This window comes from Pan troglodytes, chromosome 8, assembly GCF_028858775.2.
Source record: "Pan troglodytes isolate AG18354 chromosome 8, NHGRI_mPanTro3-v2.0_pri, whole genome shotgun sequence".
NCBI lineage: Eukaryota > Metazoa > Chordata > Mammalia > Primates > Hominidae > Pan > Pan troglodytes.
Window position 1 is genome coordinate 38,605,204 of NC_072406.2, and position 17,570 is coordinate 38,622,773.

Genomic DNA, 17,570 nt, shown 5'->3' on the forward strand with positions numbered 1-17,570 from the left:
AGTTCCATCAGCAATAGAAAAGAAAAAAATGCCCTCAGTTGTGCACACAAGAGAAAGATTCATGCAGTTTTTTCTCCAGATACACCAAGAGGTTTGATTCTTCCATACCTTTTGTGTTTGCTTGTTGGTCCAACTCAAATTCCCTCCCCTTCTTCTCCCTGCCAACATGTTATATACACTTTAATGCTAGAGTGATCATATATTTTATTGGCCAAAGAAAACCTTTGAGAGTAAAAGGGCAGTATTAAACTATACACCTGGCTGGGAACTGCAGCTCACGTCTGTAATCCCAACAGTTTGGGAGGCCAAGGTAGGAGGATTGCTTGAGGCCAGGAGTTCAATACCAGACTGAGCAACATAGCAAGACCCATCTCTACCAAAAAAAAAAAAAAAAATTAGCTGGGCATGGTGGCATGTGCCTGTAATCCCAGCTACTCAGAAGGCTGAGGCAGGAGGATCCCTCGAGCCTAGGAAGTTGAGGATGCAGTGAGCCATGATCATGCCTCTGTACTCCAGCCTGGGTGACAGAGCAAGACCTTATCTTAAAAAAATAAATTACACCTGGATAACGGTGTGAACTGGGACTATCCCTGGTCACCCAGGATGTTTGTTTTCCCTAATTCAAGGAGCAGCACAAAGGCCCCTGTTACCTCCGTGAAACATTTCCTAATTCCTCAAGTCAGAATGAATTCCTTCTTCTTAGCTCGCCTTAGGAATTTACTTAAGTCTCTTACTGCACTGAGTTACAATTTAGTTACATGCTCCACTGAGTCATCTACTAAATTAGGAGCTCTATTCATGCATAGATCCCCAATCTCAAGCAGTGTGCTTTGCCCTGAGTTCAATAAATATTTGCCCAACTGGAATTTTTGATTACTAATCACTGCTTAAAATACACCTGAAGAGAAAGAAATTCAGAAGTTGGTGAGAACTTGCTGCGGCATTTCTAAAATGTTGTTTAACTGGACTTCCACATAAATTCTGGCAGTTCCTGGAAAACCCAGAGTATGATTGAATCATGTTAATTCTAACTCTCCAGCTTTGTAACGTTAAGTATTGATTTGCCACCATAAGGAAAGAGAAGCCTAAGGTTGCGGCCATGGCCCGGTTTGTTAGAGCTATAAAAGAGATTTCCATATGTCATAAAAAGTAAGAAATATTGCATTAGGCTGTAGGAACTTGAACTTGCTTTTAGTTATTTGAACTCCTTCTGAAAAATAAAGCATGGCTGAGTCTATATAAAACAACCACATAAAAACAGATTCTGATGCTCGGCTTTCAGATGCTTCTGAGAAGTGAGATACTGAGTTTGAACAAACTATTTGGACATTTGGTTGACTTGAGAATTTCTTATCCATATGTTTCATGTTATATAGAAGTAGTCATAATATGCTTGCATATAACCCTAAGTGTTTTGTGAACAGAAATATATATGTTACATGTAAATACATACACACATATCACTTGTTGGAAATTGGGAAAATATATAAAAAGCATCTAAATTTGCCACATAGTACAGATATTAAAAGATCATGAAAAATATTTTTTCTTTTTACATCTCGAAGACTAATAGCAATATGCACATATGGTGAATAATTTACAAATTCGTCCACCTGCCTTTCATATTACATGCTGCTTATAATAAGTTGAGGAACCTTGATTTATTATTGTAGCCCTTAGACAAAATTTGATGATGGAACCATGTAAATAAATAGGGATTAAACCAGAGTCAAGAGGCAGCCAATAGGGGGTCCACTTTCTGACACATGAGAAAACTGGATATAAAGTTGTTTAAGAGCACCCAGGCACAAACTCAGTTTCGAGACCACTTGAATGAAAGGGTCCGCAGGTTGACTGCCCTGTAAGCATTTGCTGGACCATGGGAAAGCTAGAAAGGCTATCATTCAAATATATAATAGACACTCGTCCTCTTTACAGCCGCCTGTAAAGAAGGAGAGGAGTCATCTATTTTCTCAACTCTGATGGTATCCTACCTGTGCAGTCACCTGCCTCCGTACACCTCCTCCAGTGGTGAGGGACACAGAAGGCATGGAAAAGCCAAGGCAAAGCATACCTCTCCTCTTGCTTTGTGTACCCACTTACTTTCATTAAATTTCTATGTCTTTGACTAAGTTTAAAAACGTGGGCAAGGCGCAGTGGCTCACACCTGTAATCCCAGCACTTTGGGAGGCTGAGGCAGGCAGATTACCTGAGGTCAGGAGTTTGAGAGCACCTTGGCCAACATGGTGAAACCCCGTCTCTACTAAAAATACAAAAAATTAGCCGGGTGTGGGTGGCGGGCACCTGTAATCCCAGCTACTCTAGGGGCTGAGGCAGGAGAATCGCCTGAACTCAAGAGGCGGAGGTTGCAGTGAGCTGAGATCACACCATTGCACTTCAGCTTGGGCAACAAGAGCAAAACTCCATCTTAAAAAATATATATATGTATATGTAATAGAAAGCATGAATTAAAAACACATTGAAACAAAAATCCTAAAACACATTTTAAAAAACCATGTGTAAGTTGGGAGATATTTGATAGATATTTTATAGCATGTACAAATAGTGGTAAATACCGCTGATAAAGAACAGTAGGGGTCAGGCACAGTGGCTAACTCCTGTAATGCCAGCACTTTGGGAGGCTGAGGCGGGAAGATTGCTTGAGCTCAGGAGTTCAAGACCAGCCTGGGCAACATGGTGAACTTTGTCTCTACAAAAAAATTCATAAATTAGCCAAGGGTGGTGGCTTGCCCCTGAAGCCCCAGCTACTCAGGAGGCTGAGGTTGGAGGATTACTTGAGCCTGGAAGTTTGAGGCTGCGGTGAGGTACGATTGCACCACTGCACTCCAGCCTGGGTGACAGAGTGAGACCCTGTCTCAAAAAGAAAAGAAAAAAGAAAAATAACAGGATGGAAAAAAATCAGGAGTACAAGAACTTGTTTTGAAACTTGGTTCCACTACCAGATATGTCTGGTTTGGAAAAGTCTCTTCAATTTTCTGTATTTACATTTCTTCACCTGAACAAGAGAAGTTTTGAATGAGATGACATCTCAGGACCTTTCTCATCCTATGACTAAGATTGTGTGTATGTGCGTGTACACGCACATGCACACGTGTGTCTGACTGTAAAATTTCATTTTGCATTAAATTGCTTTGCTAGAATGGATATAGCCACGCAACTTAACATCTAGTCAAACATTTGGCAATTTTAGAATCAGCTAGAGAAAGAAGACACACACATGAAAGGCAGAAGTGTGATAAATAACCTCTAATCCCCCTTGATTATATATATATATATATATAAAATACTAAAATATATATATATTTTATATATCTATATAAAATACTAAGATATATGAAGTTCTGGGGGAAAAACAAAGTCATAGGAAATTTGCTTCAAAAAGCAAAATGAAGCCAGAGTGAAGTCCTGAATGAGAAGAGGCCAGAAAGCAGTGTGCTTTCTGGGTCCTGTTTTCTTGCTCTGTCTCACCATGATTCAGTCTTTGCTGGGAATGGATAGTTCTACTTCTTCACACAGAAGTGGCTCTTAGTGTCCTTCATGTAGCATAAGAAGCTGGGCCAAAACATTTTTGTAAGACTAAGTTTTAAATGAAGTTCTTTACTATCCTAAAGGTTAATAGAATCAAACATAACTATGTAGTAAAGTTTCTGGATGATTAATCCAGGAAGAGTCAATTTTGTACGACAAATGTCTATCCTTCCAAAATGACCCCAGGAATACAAACCATATTCTCCCCTAGGGATCCATTTAATGCCAATTTGGAGAATAGACTAGTATCACTCATCAGAAATAGCATAAGTAATACAAATAATGCTCTACATTTTGCTTTCTTCACATAATTGTTTGAAACTTTATTACTTGATTTAAACATGAAATTGATGTAGTTTTTCTGAGATTTGGCTCATTTTACATATATTTATTCCATTTCATTTCTTATCTATACATTAAAGGAGAACTCTTTCCCCAAGTCCAAAAATCACACACATACAACGTGATCCCCTTACATTCTGCTTCTACAGCGGTTATTCCCTGCTGTTTCATAAAGCTGTATTTAACTTAAGAAATTATTGTTATTCTTTGATCACAAAGAATAGGTAAAATACTAGGAACAGAGCAAACATGCCTCCCCCAAAAGCCTGCATTATGTAAGCAATGAGTTTAGTTCTCCATAAAGATAAGAAAATAGTACTTCAGGCAGCAAATTTAACAAGGAGGTTAAATTTAGAATGAAATTTTTATTATTTTGAAATTCATTTTTAGTTTCCAATACAAATTCATGAAACTCAAGCTGCTGGACTATTTGGCCTGGGACAAGAACACACTGAGCAGCAGCCATAGCGTGGGCCTGAATTTTATTTATTTTTATTTATACATTTATTTTTATTACACTTTAAGTTCTGGGATACATGTGCAAAATGTGCAGGTTTGTTACATAGGTATACATGTGCCATGATGGTTTGCTGCACCCATCAACCCGATATCTACATTAGGTATTTCTCCTAATGCTATCCCTTCCCTTGCCCCTCACCCCGTGACAGGCCCCGGTGTGTGATATTCCCCTCCCTGTAAAACCATAAAACCCTAGAAGAAAACCTAGGCAATACCATTCAGGACATAGGCATGGGCAAAGACTTTATGACTAAAACACCAAAAGCAATTGCAACAAAAGCCAAAATTGACAAATGGGATCTAATTAAACTAAAGAGTTTCTGCATAGCAAAAGAAACTATCATCAGACTGAACAGGCAACCTACAGAATGTGAGAAAATTTTTGCAATCTATTCGTCTGACAAAGGGCTAATATCCAGAATATACAAGGAACTTAAACAAATTTACAAGGAAAAACAACCCCATCAAAAAGTGGATGAAGGATATGAACAGACGCTTTTCAAAAGAAGACATTTATGTGGTCAACACACATGAAAAAAAGATCATCATCACTGGTCGTTAGAGAAATGTAAATCAAAACCACCATGAGATACCATTCTCATGCCAGTTAGAATGAAAATCATTAAAAAGTCAGGAAACAGATGCTGGAGAGGATGTGGAGAAAGAGGAACACTTTTACATTGTTGGTGGGAGTGTAAATTAGTTCAACCATTGTAGAAGACAGTGTGGTGATTCCTCAAAGATCTAGAATTTTAAGTGTTTTTGTTTTTGTGAGTATATAGTAGGTGTATGTATTTATGGTTTACATGAGATATTTTGATACAGGCATACAATAATAAAAACATCAAAGTATATGGAGTATCCATCACCTCAAGCATTTATTCTTTGTGTTACAAAGAATGCAATCATGCTCTTTTAGTTATTTTAAAATGTACATTTTTTTTCTTTACTATAGTCACCCTTTTGTGCTAGGAAATAGGTCTTAATAATTCTAATTATTTCTTGTACCCATTAACCATCCCCACTCCCCTCCCTATCCCCCCTGCCATCCACTACCCTTCCCAGCCTCTGGTATCCATTCATTTACTCTCTATCTTCATGAGTTCAATGGTTTTAACTTTTAGCTCCCACAAATAAGTGAGAACATGCAAAGTTTCTCTTTCTGTGTCTGGCTTATTTCACCTAACATAATGACCTCCAGCTCCATCCATGTTGTTGCAAATGACAGGATTTTATTATTTTTAATGGCTGAATAATACTTCATTGTTGATATGTATCACAGTTTCTGTATCCATTCATCGTTGATGGATGTGGAGGTTGTTTCAAAGTTTTGGCTACTGCGAACAGCAATAAACATGGGAGTGCATGTACCTCTTCAACATACAGATCTCCTTTCTTTTATGTATATATTTAGCAGTGTGATTGCTGGATCATATGGTAGTTCTATTTTTAGTTTTTTGAGGCACCTCCAAACTGTTCTCCATAGTGTTTGTACTAATTTACATTTCCACCAATAGTTTGTAAGGGTTTCCTTTTCTCTACATTCTCACCAGCATTTGTTATTACCTTTTGGATATAAGTCATTTTAACTGAAGTGAGATGATATTTCATTGTAGTTTTGACTTGCATTTCCCTGATGATCAATGATGTTGGACACCATTTCATATACCTGTTTGCCTGTGTATGTCTTCTTTTGAGAAATGTATATTCAGATATTTTGTCCATTTTTAATAGTAATATTAGATTTTTTTCCTATAGAGTTATTTGAGCTTCCTATATGTTCTAGTGATTAATCCCTTGTCAAGTGGGTAGTTTGCAAATATTTTCTTCCATTCTGTGAGTGGTGTCTTCACTTTGTTGATTGTTTTGTTTGCTGTGCAGAAATTTTTTAAATTGATGTGATCTCATTCGTCCATTTTTGCTTTGGATGTCTGTCACTGTGGGGTATTACTCAAGGAATATTTACCCACTCCAATATCCTGAATTTCCCCCAATGCTTTCTTGCAGTAGTTTTATAGTTTTAGGTCTTAGATTTAAGTCTTTAATCAAATTTTATTTGACTTTTATATATGGTGAGAGATAGGGGTCTAATTTCATTTTTCTGCATATGGATATCCGGTTTTCCCAGTGCTATTTCTTGAAGATATTAGATTGTCCTTTCCCCAGTGTAATGTTCTTGGCACCTTTGTCAAAAATCAGATCACTGTATATGTATGGATTTATTTCTGGGTTCTCTATTGTATTCCACTGGTCTATACGTCTCTATTTATGCCAGTACCGTGCCATTTTGGTTACTATAGCTCTAGAGTATAATTTGAAATCAGGTAATGTGATTCCCTCCAGTTTTGTTCTTTTTTCTTAAGATAACTCTGGCTATTCTGAGTCTTTTGTGGTTGACACATAGCTTTAGGACTATTTCTTTTATTTATGTGAAGATTATCTTGGTATTTTGATAGAGATTGCACTGAATCTGTAGATTGCTTTGGATAGTATGGATATTTTAACAATGTTGATTCTTCTAATCCATGCACAAGGAATATCTTTCCTTTTTTTTTTTGGTTTCCTCTTCAATTTCTTTCATCAGTGTTTTATAGTTTTCCTTGTAGAGGTCGTTCACTTCTTTGGTTAATTTAATTCCATGTATTTTATTTGTAGCTATTCTAAATGGGACCACTTTCTTCATTTCTTTTTCAGATTATTCACTGTTGGCATATAGAAAAACTACTGATTTTTTATGTTGATTTTGTATCTTGAAACTTTATGCAATTTGTCTATCAGTTCTAACACTTTTTTGGTAGAGTCTTTAGGTTTTTCCAAATATAAGATATTATCCATAAACAAGAATAATTTATTTATTTCCAATTTAAGTGCCCTTTTTTCCTCTTGTCTGATTGCTCTAGCTAGGACTTCCAGTGTTACACTGAATAACAGTGATGAAAGTGGGCATCCTTGTCATGTTCCAGATATTAGGGGAAAGGATTTCAGATTTCAGTTTTTCTCCATTTAGTATAATACTAGCTATAGGTCTGTCATATATGGCTTTGATTATCTTGGGGTATATTCCTTCTATATCCAGGATTGTTAAGGTTTTTATCATGAAAGAATTTTATCAAATGCTTTTTCAGCATCAATTGAAATGATCATATATGGTTTTTGTCCCTCTTTCCATTGATATGATGTATCACATTAATTGATTTGCATATGTTGAATCATCCTTGCATCCCTGAGATAAATCCCATTTAGTCATGATGAATGATCTTTTTAATATGTTGGCGAATTCTGTTTGCTAGTGTTCAGTTAAGGATTTTTCTGTCAATATTCATCAGTGCTATTGGCTTACAGTTTTTATTTTTTGATGTGTCTTTGGTTTGGGTATCACAGTAATACTGACCTTGTAGGATGAGTTTGGAAGTATTCCTTCCTCCTCTATTTCTCAGAATAGTATGAGTAGAATTGGTATGAGTTCTTCTTTAGATATTTGGTAGAATTCAGCAGTGAAGCCATTGGGTTCTGGGCTTTTCTTTGCTGGAGGACTTTTTATTATGGCTTTGATCTCATTACTTCTTATTGGTCTGTTCAGGTTTTCAATTTCTTCCTAGTTCAATCTTGGCAGGTTGTATGTGTTTAGGAACTCCTTCATTTCTTCTGAATGTTCCAATTTATTGGCATATAGTTCTTCATAGTAGCCATTAATGATTCTTTGAATTTCTGCACTATCAGTAGTAATGTCTCCTTTATCATCTCCAATTTTATTTGGATCTTCTCTCTTTTTCTTAGCTTGGCTAAAAGCATGTCAATTATGTCTATCTTTTCAAAAAACCAACTTTTTGTTTTGATCTTTTGTATTTTTTTATTCATTTTAATTTCATTTGTCTCTGCTCTGATCTTTATTTCTTTTCTTCTACTAGTTTTGGGTTTGGTTTGCTCTTTTCTATTTATTCAAGGTGCACCATTAGATTAAAGTTTTTCTTCTTTTTGGATGTAGGTGCTATAGCTTATAAACTTTCCTATTAGTACAACTTTTGCTGTATCCCGTGAGTTTTGGTATGTTGTGTTTCCATTATCATTATTTCAAGAATTTTTCAATTTCCTTCTTAATTTCTCATTTACCCACTGGTCATTCAGGAGCATATTGTTTAATTTCCATGTGCTTGCACAGTCTCCAGAATTCCTCATTGATTTCCAGTTTTTATACCATTGTGGTCAGAGAAGATGCTTGATATTATTTTAGGTTTTTTTATGAATGCTTTAAGACTTGTTATGTGACCTAACATATGGTCTATCCTTGAGATTGATCCATGTGCTGAGGAAAAGAATATTTCCTCAAAGTATATTTTGCAGCTGTTGGATAAAATATTTTGTAAATATTCTGTAAGTATTCTGTACATGTAGATCCATTTGGTCTATAGTGTACATTAAGTCCAGTGTTCCTTTGTTAATTTTCTGTCTCAACGATCTGTTAAATGCTAAAGGTGGGGTGTTGAAGTCTCCACCTATTATTGTATTGCAGTCTCTTTCTTTAACTCTAATATTTGGTTGATATATCTGGTGCTCCAGTGTTGGGTGTATATATATTTACAACTGATATATTCTCTTGCTGAATTGACCCCTTTACTATTATGTAATGACCTTTTTGTCTCTTCTTACAGTTTTGGTCTTGAAATCTACTTTTTCTGATATAAGTATGGCTACTCCTGCTTTTTGGTTTTGACTGACATGAAATTTTTTTCATTCCTCTGTTTTTAGTCTATGTGTGCCTTTATAGGTAAAGTGTGTTTCTTGTAGGCAAGAGATCATTGGATCTTGTGTTTTAATCCATTCAGCCACTCCATGTCTTCTGATTAGAGAATTTAGTCCATTTACATTCAGTGTTATTATTGATAAGTAAGGAATTACTCCTGCCATTTTGTTGTATGTTTTCTGGTTGTTTTGTGGTCTTCTCTTCTTTCTTTCCTTCCTGTCTTCCTTTTAGTGAAAGTGACTTTCTTTGTTGATGTAATTTAGTTTCTTGCTTTTTATTTTTTGTGTATCTGTTGTATTTTTTTGGTTGAGGTTACCATGAGGCTTGTGACTACTATCTTATAACCCATTATTTTAAGCTGATGACAATTTAACACTGCTCGCATAAACAAACTAATAAGCAAAAAGGAAAACTAATAAAAACTCTACAGTTTAACTTTGTTTCCCTACCCTTTAACTTCTTGTTTCTGTTTATATCTTATTGTATTGTGTATGTCTTGAAAGTTATTATTTTTGATTGGTTAATCTTTTAGTCTACTTGAGTAGTTTATACACCACAGTTACAATATTTATAATATTCTATGTTTTTGTGTATTGCTAGTGAGTTTTGTATCTTTAAATGATGTCTTATAGCTCATTGACATCCTTTGTGATTGAAGTACATCCTGTAGCATTTCTCGTAGGACAGGTCTGGTGTTGACGAAATCCCTCAGCTTTTGTCTGAAAAAGTCTTAATTTGTCCTTCGCGTTTGAAGAATATTTTTATCAGATGTACAATTCTAGGGTAGAAGGTATTTTTTTTTTTCCTTCAGCACTTTAAGTATGTTATGTCACTCTCTCCTGTCCTGTAAGGTTTCCATTGAAAAGTCTGCTGCCAGACATATTGGATCACCATTGTATGTTGTTTCTTTTCCCTTGCTGCTTTTAGGATCTTTTATCCTTGACCTTTGGGAGCTTGATTATTAAATGCCTTGAAGTAGTCTTCTTTGAGTTAAATGTGCTTGGTGTTCTATAACCTCCTTGTACTTGGATATTAATATCTTTAAGTTCAAGAAGTTCTGTGATATTATCCCTTTGAATAAACTTGCTACACCATCTTTTTCTTTACCTCCTCTTTAAGGCCAATAATAACTCTTAGATTTGCCCTTTGGAGGCTATTTTCTAGATCTTGTAGGTGTGCCTCATTGTTTTTTACTCTTTCTTCTTTTGTCTCCTCTGAGTATTTTCAAACAACCTGTCCTCAAGATCAATAATTCTGTCTTCTGCTTGATCAGTTGTGCTATTAAGATCCTCTAATGAATTCCTCAGTATGTCACTTGCATTTTTCAACTGTAGAATTTCTGCCTGATTCTTTTTAATTATTTCAATCCATTTGTTACATTTATTTGTCTGAATTCTTTTTCTGTGTTATTTTGAATTTCTTTGCATATCCACAAAACAGATATTTGGAATTCTGTGTCTGAAAGGTGACATATTTCTGTTTCTCTAGGATTTGTCTCTGGTGCCTTATTTAGTTCATTTGGTGATATTTTCCTGAATGGTCTTGATGCTTGTTGATGTTCTTCAGTGTCTAGGCATTGAAGAGTTGGGAATTTATAGTGGTCTAACCAGTCTGGGCTTGTTTGTACCCATCCCTCTTGGGAAGGCTTTCTAGGTATTTGAAAGGACTTGGGTGTCGTCATCTAAGTCATATCTCCATTAGGGGCCACCCCAAGCCTAGTAATGCTGTGCTTCTTGCAGACTCATAGTGGTACCACCCTCGTAGTCTGGGATAAGATCCAAAAGAATTATCTGGATTACCAGGGTTCAGGAAGTTCTCTTTTGTTATTCCTTTGAATAAACTTTCTGCCCCTATTTCTTTCTCTACCTCCTCTTTAAGGCCAATAAGTCTTAAGATCTGCCCTTATGAGGCTTGTTCTCTTCCCTTACTTTCTCTCAAACAAATGAAGTCTCAGTCTCTCTCTAAGCTTGCCCTCAAATGACAAGACATGGTTCTTCTCACTCTCCCCTTTCCATAGGCAGAGGAGCCTCACCTCATGGTCACCACCACTACGGGCCCACTGGGGAATACTATCAGGCTCCTGCCAATGTTCCCTTAAGGTCTATAGGGCTCTTCAGTCAGCTTCTGGTGAATACTGCTAGGTCTGGGATTCATCTTTCAAGGCAATGGGCTCTCCTCTGTCTTAACACAGGTCCAGAAATGCTGTCCGTGAGCCAAGGTCTGGAATCAGGGACCTCAAGAGCCTGTTTAGCACTCTACCCACTGTGCCCGAAGTGGCACCTAAGGTGCAAGACAAAGTCTTTACTTCTCCCTCTGCTTTTCTCAAGCAGATGGAGTCTCTCATTGTAGTCACCCCAACTGAGAATTTGCTAGGTCTCATTTGAAGCCTGCACATCTCAGAGTCTCACCCCAAGGCCCATGGTATACTACCTGAGTATTACTGCTTGCTATTCAGGGCTCAAGGACTCTTCAGTTGGCAGATGATGGATCCTGCCAGTACTGTGTCCTTGTCTTAAAGGCAGCGGGCTCCCTTCTGGCCCAGAGTGTGTCCAGAAATATTGTCTGGGAGCTAGAGGCGGGAATGGGGGCCTCATGACTTTGCCCTGTGCCCTATCCTATTGTGGTTGTGATGATAATCAAGATGCAAGACCAAAGTCCTCTTTACTCTTCCCTCTCCTCAGGAGGAAGGAAAGGGTCTTCTTTGGAGGCACAAGATGTGTTGCCTGGGGTTGGGGGAGGGGTGGTATAAGCATGCCCCACCTGGTGTCTCAGTAGTCTGTGTACACCCAAATTCCACTATCTCCAAGCCCAGCTCAGTATTTGGACTTGTGGTCCTTATGGCCTAGGCTGCCTTTCAAGTTTATTTAGAGCTCCAGAGCACATCAGCCTGTGATGGCAAGGCTTGCCAGAACTCAAGTTCTGACCACGGGGATAGGCGACTTCTCTCCGGCTAGGGCTGGTTTGAATGCTCCCTTTATGGGCGGGTGTCAGCTGAGTTCAGCCTGGTTTTGCTTTCTGCTGTGCTAAGGCAGCACTGAGGTCAATACAAAGTGTCACAACTGTTGCACTCCCTCTCCCAAACACAGATTTCTATTCACCACATGGCTACTGTGAGGGGATGGGGGAGGAATGACATCAGCAATTCAATTCAAGACAAATCTGTCGTTCCTACACGCTTCAGTGCTTTTTTCAGTGATGTGAATTTAAAACCAGGTACTGTAAAAGTGCTCACCAATTTTTGATTCTTATGAAGGTGGTTTTTTGTATCTAGATAGTTGTTGAATTTGATGTTCCTGCCAGAGGAATGATTGGTACGGCCTTCTACTCTACCATCTTTCTCCACCCCTCTTCTGGCACGAATTTTACTTATTTTGTGGAGATAGAGTTTAATTATGTTACCCAGGCTGGAGTACAGTTGTGAGATCTTGGCTCACTGCAACTTCCACCTCCCAGATTCAAGTAATTCTCCTCCCTCAGCCTCTCGAGTAGCTAGGATTACAGGTGCCCACCACCACACCTAGCTAATTTTGTATTTTTAGTGGAGATGGGGTTTCACCATGTTGGCCAGGCTGGTCTTGAACTCCTGACCTCAAGTGATCTACCTGCCTCGGCCTCCCAAAGTGCTGGGATTATAGGCATGAGCCACCACGCCTGGCCTTCTGTCATGAATTTTAAAGAGACTCTGAGCTATCTGAGGTTGGTCCCAATGGAGCCTTCCAGTATGCAGTTGTGGAGGGGCAGGTTTATGTCTAGGTAGCTTTCCCTGTTTCTTAAATGAAATGGGTCTCTAAAGATAGCATAGCAGACAGTAGAAGTATAGCTAATGGCAGGAATGGAAGGAGGGCAGGCCAAATACTAGGCAAAAAGTTAATGTTAACAAAAATATGAATGGACCAAACTTGAGCCTACGTGCTGTGCACCATAGTCCAGGAGGCCAGTAAGCATTCAGTCTATCTCAGACAGTGGTGTGATGTTACCAAATATGATGTGAGCTCTGCTGCCTTCTGCCAGAGGAACAGTCCTGCATTCCTAGTTGCAAGCAGCTGAGGCAATTTTGGTAACACGAAGTTCTAATTTCAGCCTTGAATATAGTCTCCATCAACACGGAAAAACCATAAAATGAAAAATTAACAAAGGCCTCTTAATTTTGAATGATTTGAGGTTTTAAATTCTATTTCCTATTTTGCCATCTGACTACATTGGCAAGGACTGGTGGTTATGCTCATTATTATTTTTAACTTCTTGGTAATTTAATCCTGGGTTTTTAGCTGGACACAGAGTGCCCTGGAATAAACTCTAAATTTCACAGGCTCTCTTTCTGATAGGTATGGCCAATGACTAAGTCAATTGATACATTTTGGCCAGTAAATGACTGGTCAATAAGATGTAAGTAGAAATGAGACATGTGACTTCCAAGAGGTGTCCAGAAATGTGAGGAAACATGCCTCTTATTCTGCCTTTTTTTGTTCCTCACAACTGGATGTCTAATAGCCATCTTGGAACCTGAGGCAAAATCTGCATATTGAATATGACAGGAAACAAAATAGAAGAATCCTTGACACTTTATTATTGTGCCACCCCTGAACTATCCTGGAGATTTTGAATCCATGAGAGAAAAAATAAACTTTTATTTTTTTAAGTCATTCCCTTTACTTTGTCTCCTGAAATAGAATTTAATCATAACTACTGCATGTACATATATACAGTATTTACTGGGCCTTCAGCCACAAATCCTTTCTTTTGGAACTTGGCTCTCAATACCTTGCCTCAGTGGGTGTCAAGAAAAATATATCTAGAGGTTGGCATATTTAGTGGCAAAATATTTAGCAAAACAGTTGCTTGCAATAAACTCCCTGATAAACTTGTGACTTTAGACAAAAACTGTGTAAACAGAATGTTGCAATTATGAGTTAGTAAGTCATTGGCTGAATTTGACTAGGTTAAATACTACTATAATTGCCCAATGAGTTTTTCTTGCTCACTGCACAGATAAAGCCAATGCACTGAGACAGCAGGCTTATTGCAGCAGAGACTCTAATTATCACAAGGCAGCTAAGGAGAAGGACAGGGGACAGTTCTCAAATCCACCTCTCTGAGAATTTGGAGGCTAGGGTTTCTAAGGATTGTTTTTCAGACAGAGGGACTAAGAAATGAGAAATGCTGATTGGCTGGGTTGGGGATGAAATCACAAGGGTGTTGAAAACTGTCTTTGTGGGCTAATTTTCTGGGTTGGGGTCACCAGTCCAAATGGCATCAGTTGTTCTACCAGAATGCAAAATCTGAAAAATATCTCAAATGCCAGTCTTAGATTTTACAATAGTGATGTTGGGGAAGTTTCAAGTCTTGTGACCATTGGCTGTATGACTTCTGAGCAGGAAGAAAGTTAGTAGATAATGACTATATATCATTTAACTATGCATAGGTCTTAGCAGGCTTCTCTCATAATTCTAATCTTGTGCCCCTTCATTGGTTTCTACAAAGGTAGTTTCAGTCCCCAAACAAGGAGGGGTAGTTTGAGGAAGGGGCTATTACTATCTTTGCTTAAAGGTTAAACTAGACACTAAATTCTTCCCATAGTTAGCTTGGCCTATGCCCAGGAATGGGCAAGGGCTGTTGGCTTGTGAGGTTAGAGACAAGATGAAGCCAGTTATGTTAGATTTCTCTCCCTGTCATAATTTTTGCAAAGGCGGTTTTACTACCAAAAAAGAGATAAGCTCAGAAAAGAATTGGCTGCTTTGTAAGCAGAGTTAAAAGGGATATAGGCTATCCAGAAATTCTAAGAATTGCAGGGCTGGGATGTGTAATGACTTCTCAACTGAAACTGGTGAAAGTTAAAACCTAAAAACTTTTGAGCCAAAAAACCAATTCAGCCTCAGCTTTGGGTAAAGATCTAAGACTAAACTGAGTTGGAGTTGGCCCCAGTAAATCCTTTCAAAATGGTTCATGAAAAAGTAAATAAGGGCATGTCTCTCTCACAGAAGCCTGATAAGATCAATGTACCAGTCAATTACTATAGAGAAAAAAACCTATCTCATTTTGCTGGGAAGATGGCCAAATAGGCACAGTTCTGGTCTGCAGCTCCCAGTGAGATCAACACAGAAGGTGGGTGATTTCTGCATTTCCAACTGAAGTACACAGTTCATGTCATTGGGACTGGTTTGACAGTGGGTACAGCCCATGGAGGGCGAGCTGACGCAGGGTGGGCATCGCCTCAGCCGGGAAGCACAAGGGGTTGGGGGATTTCCCTTCCCTAGCCAAGAGCAGCTGTGAGGGACTGTGCTGTGAGGAATGGTGCACTTCGGCCCAGATACTGCAGTTTTCCCATGGTCTTCACAAGCCACAGAGCAGATTCCCTCCACTGCCTACATCACCAGGGCCCTAGGTTTCAAGCACAAAACCGGGCAGCTGTTTGGGCAGACACCAAGCTAGCTACAGGAGTTTTTGTTGTTTGGTTTTTTTTGTCCCCCACCCCCTATACCCTAGTGGCACCTGGAATGCCAGTGAGACAGAACCATTCACTCCCCTGGAAAGGAGGCTGAAGCCAGGAAGCCAAGTGGTCTGGCTCAGGAGGTCCCACCGCCACAGAACCCAGCAAGCTAAGATCCACTGGCTTGAAATTTTCGCTGCCAGCACAGCAGTCTGAGGTCAGCCTGGGAGGCTGGAGCTTGGTGGGGGGAAGAGGCATCCTCCATTGCTGAGGTTTGAGTAGGCGGTTTTACCTTCACAGTGTAAACAAAGCCTCCAGGAAGTTCAAACTGGGTGGAGCCCACCACAGCTCAGCAAGGCCACTGCGGCCAGACTGCCTCTCTAGGTTCCTCGCCTCTGAGCAGGGCATCTCTGAAAAAAAGGCAGCAGCCCCAGTCAGGGACTTATAGATAAGACCCCCATCTCCATGGGACAGAGCACCTGGGGAAAGGGGTCGCTGTGGGCACAGCTTCAGCAGACTTAAACATCCCTGCCTGACAGCTTTGAAGAGAGCAGTGGATCTCCCAGCACAGAGTTCAAGCTCTGATATGGGTCAGACCGCTTCCTCAAGTGGGTCCCTGAACCCCGTGTATCCTGACTGGGAGTCACCTCCCAGTAGGGGCTGACAGACACCTCATACAGGAGAGGTCTGACTGGCATGTGTCAGGTGCCCCTCTGGGACGAAGCTTCCAGAGGAAGGAACAGGCAGCAATCTTTGCTGTTCTGCAGCCTCCGCTGGTGATACCCAGGCAAACAGGGTCTGGAGTGGATCTCCAGCAAACTCCAGCAGACCTGCAGCAGAGGGGCCTGACTGTTAGAAGGAAAACTAACAAACAGAAAGGAATAGCATCAACATCAACAAAAAGGACGTCCACTCAGAGACCCCATCCAAAGGTCGGCAGCATCAAAGACCAAAGGTAGATACACCCACAAAGATGGGGAGAGACCAGCACAAAAAGGCTGATAATTCCAAAAACCAGAATGCCTCTTCTCCAAAGCATCACAACTCCTCACCAGCAAGGGAACAAAACTGGATGGAAAGTAAGTTTGATGAATTGACGAAGTAGGCTTCAGAAGGTGGGTAATAACAAACTCCTCTGAGCTAAAGGAGTGTGTTGTAACCCAATGCAAGGAAGCTAAGAACCTTGAAAAAAAGGCTAGACGAATTGCTAACTAGAATAATCAGTTTAGAGAAGAACATAAATAACCTGATGGAGCTGAAAAACACAGAATGAGAACTTCACAAAGCATACACAAGTATCAATAGCCTAATCAATCAAGCAGAAGAAAGGATATCAGAGATCGAAGATGAACTTAGTGAAATAAAGCGAGAAGACAAGATTAGAGAAAAAAGAATGAAAAGAAAGGAACAAAGCCTCCAAGAAATATGGGGCTATGTGAAAAGACTAAATCTACGTTTGATTGGTGTACAAGAAAGTGACGGGGAGAATGGAACCAAGTTGGAAATGCACTCTTCAGGATATCGTCCAGGAGAACTTCTCCAACCTAGCAAGAAAGGCCAACATTCAAATTCAGGAAATGCAGATACCACCACAAAGATACTCCTTGAGAAGGGAAACCCCAAGACACATAATCATCAGATTCACCAAGGTTGAAATGAAGGAAAATATAGTAAGGGCAGCCAGAGAGAAAGGTCGGGTTACCCACAAAGGGAAGCCCATCAGACTAACAGCGGATCTCTTGGCAGAAACCCTAGAAGCCAGAAGAGAGTGGGGCCAGTATTCAACATTCTTAAAGAATTTAACCCAGAATTTCATATCCAGCCAAACTAAGCTTCATGAGCGAAGGAGAAATAAAACCCTTTACAGACAAGCAAATGCTGAGAGATTTTGTAACCACCAGGCCTGCCTTACAAGAGCTCCTGAAGGAATCACTAAACATGGAAAAGAAAAACAAGTACCAGCCACTGGAAAAAAAAAAAAAAAAAAAAAAA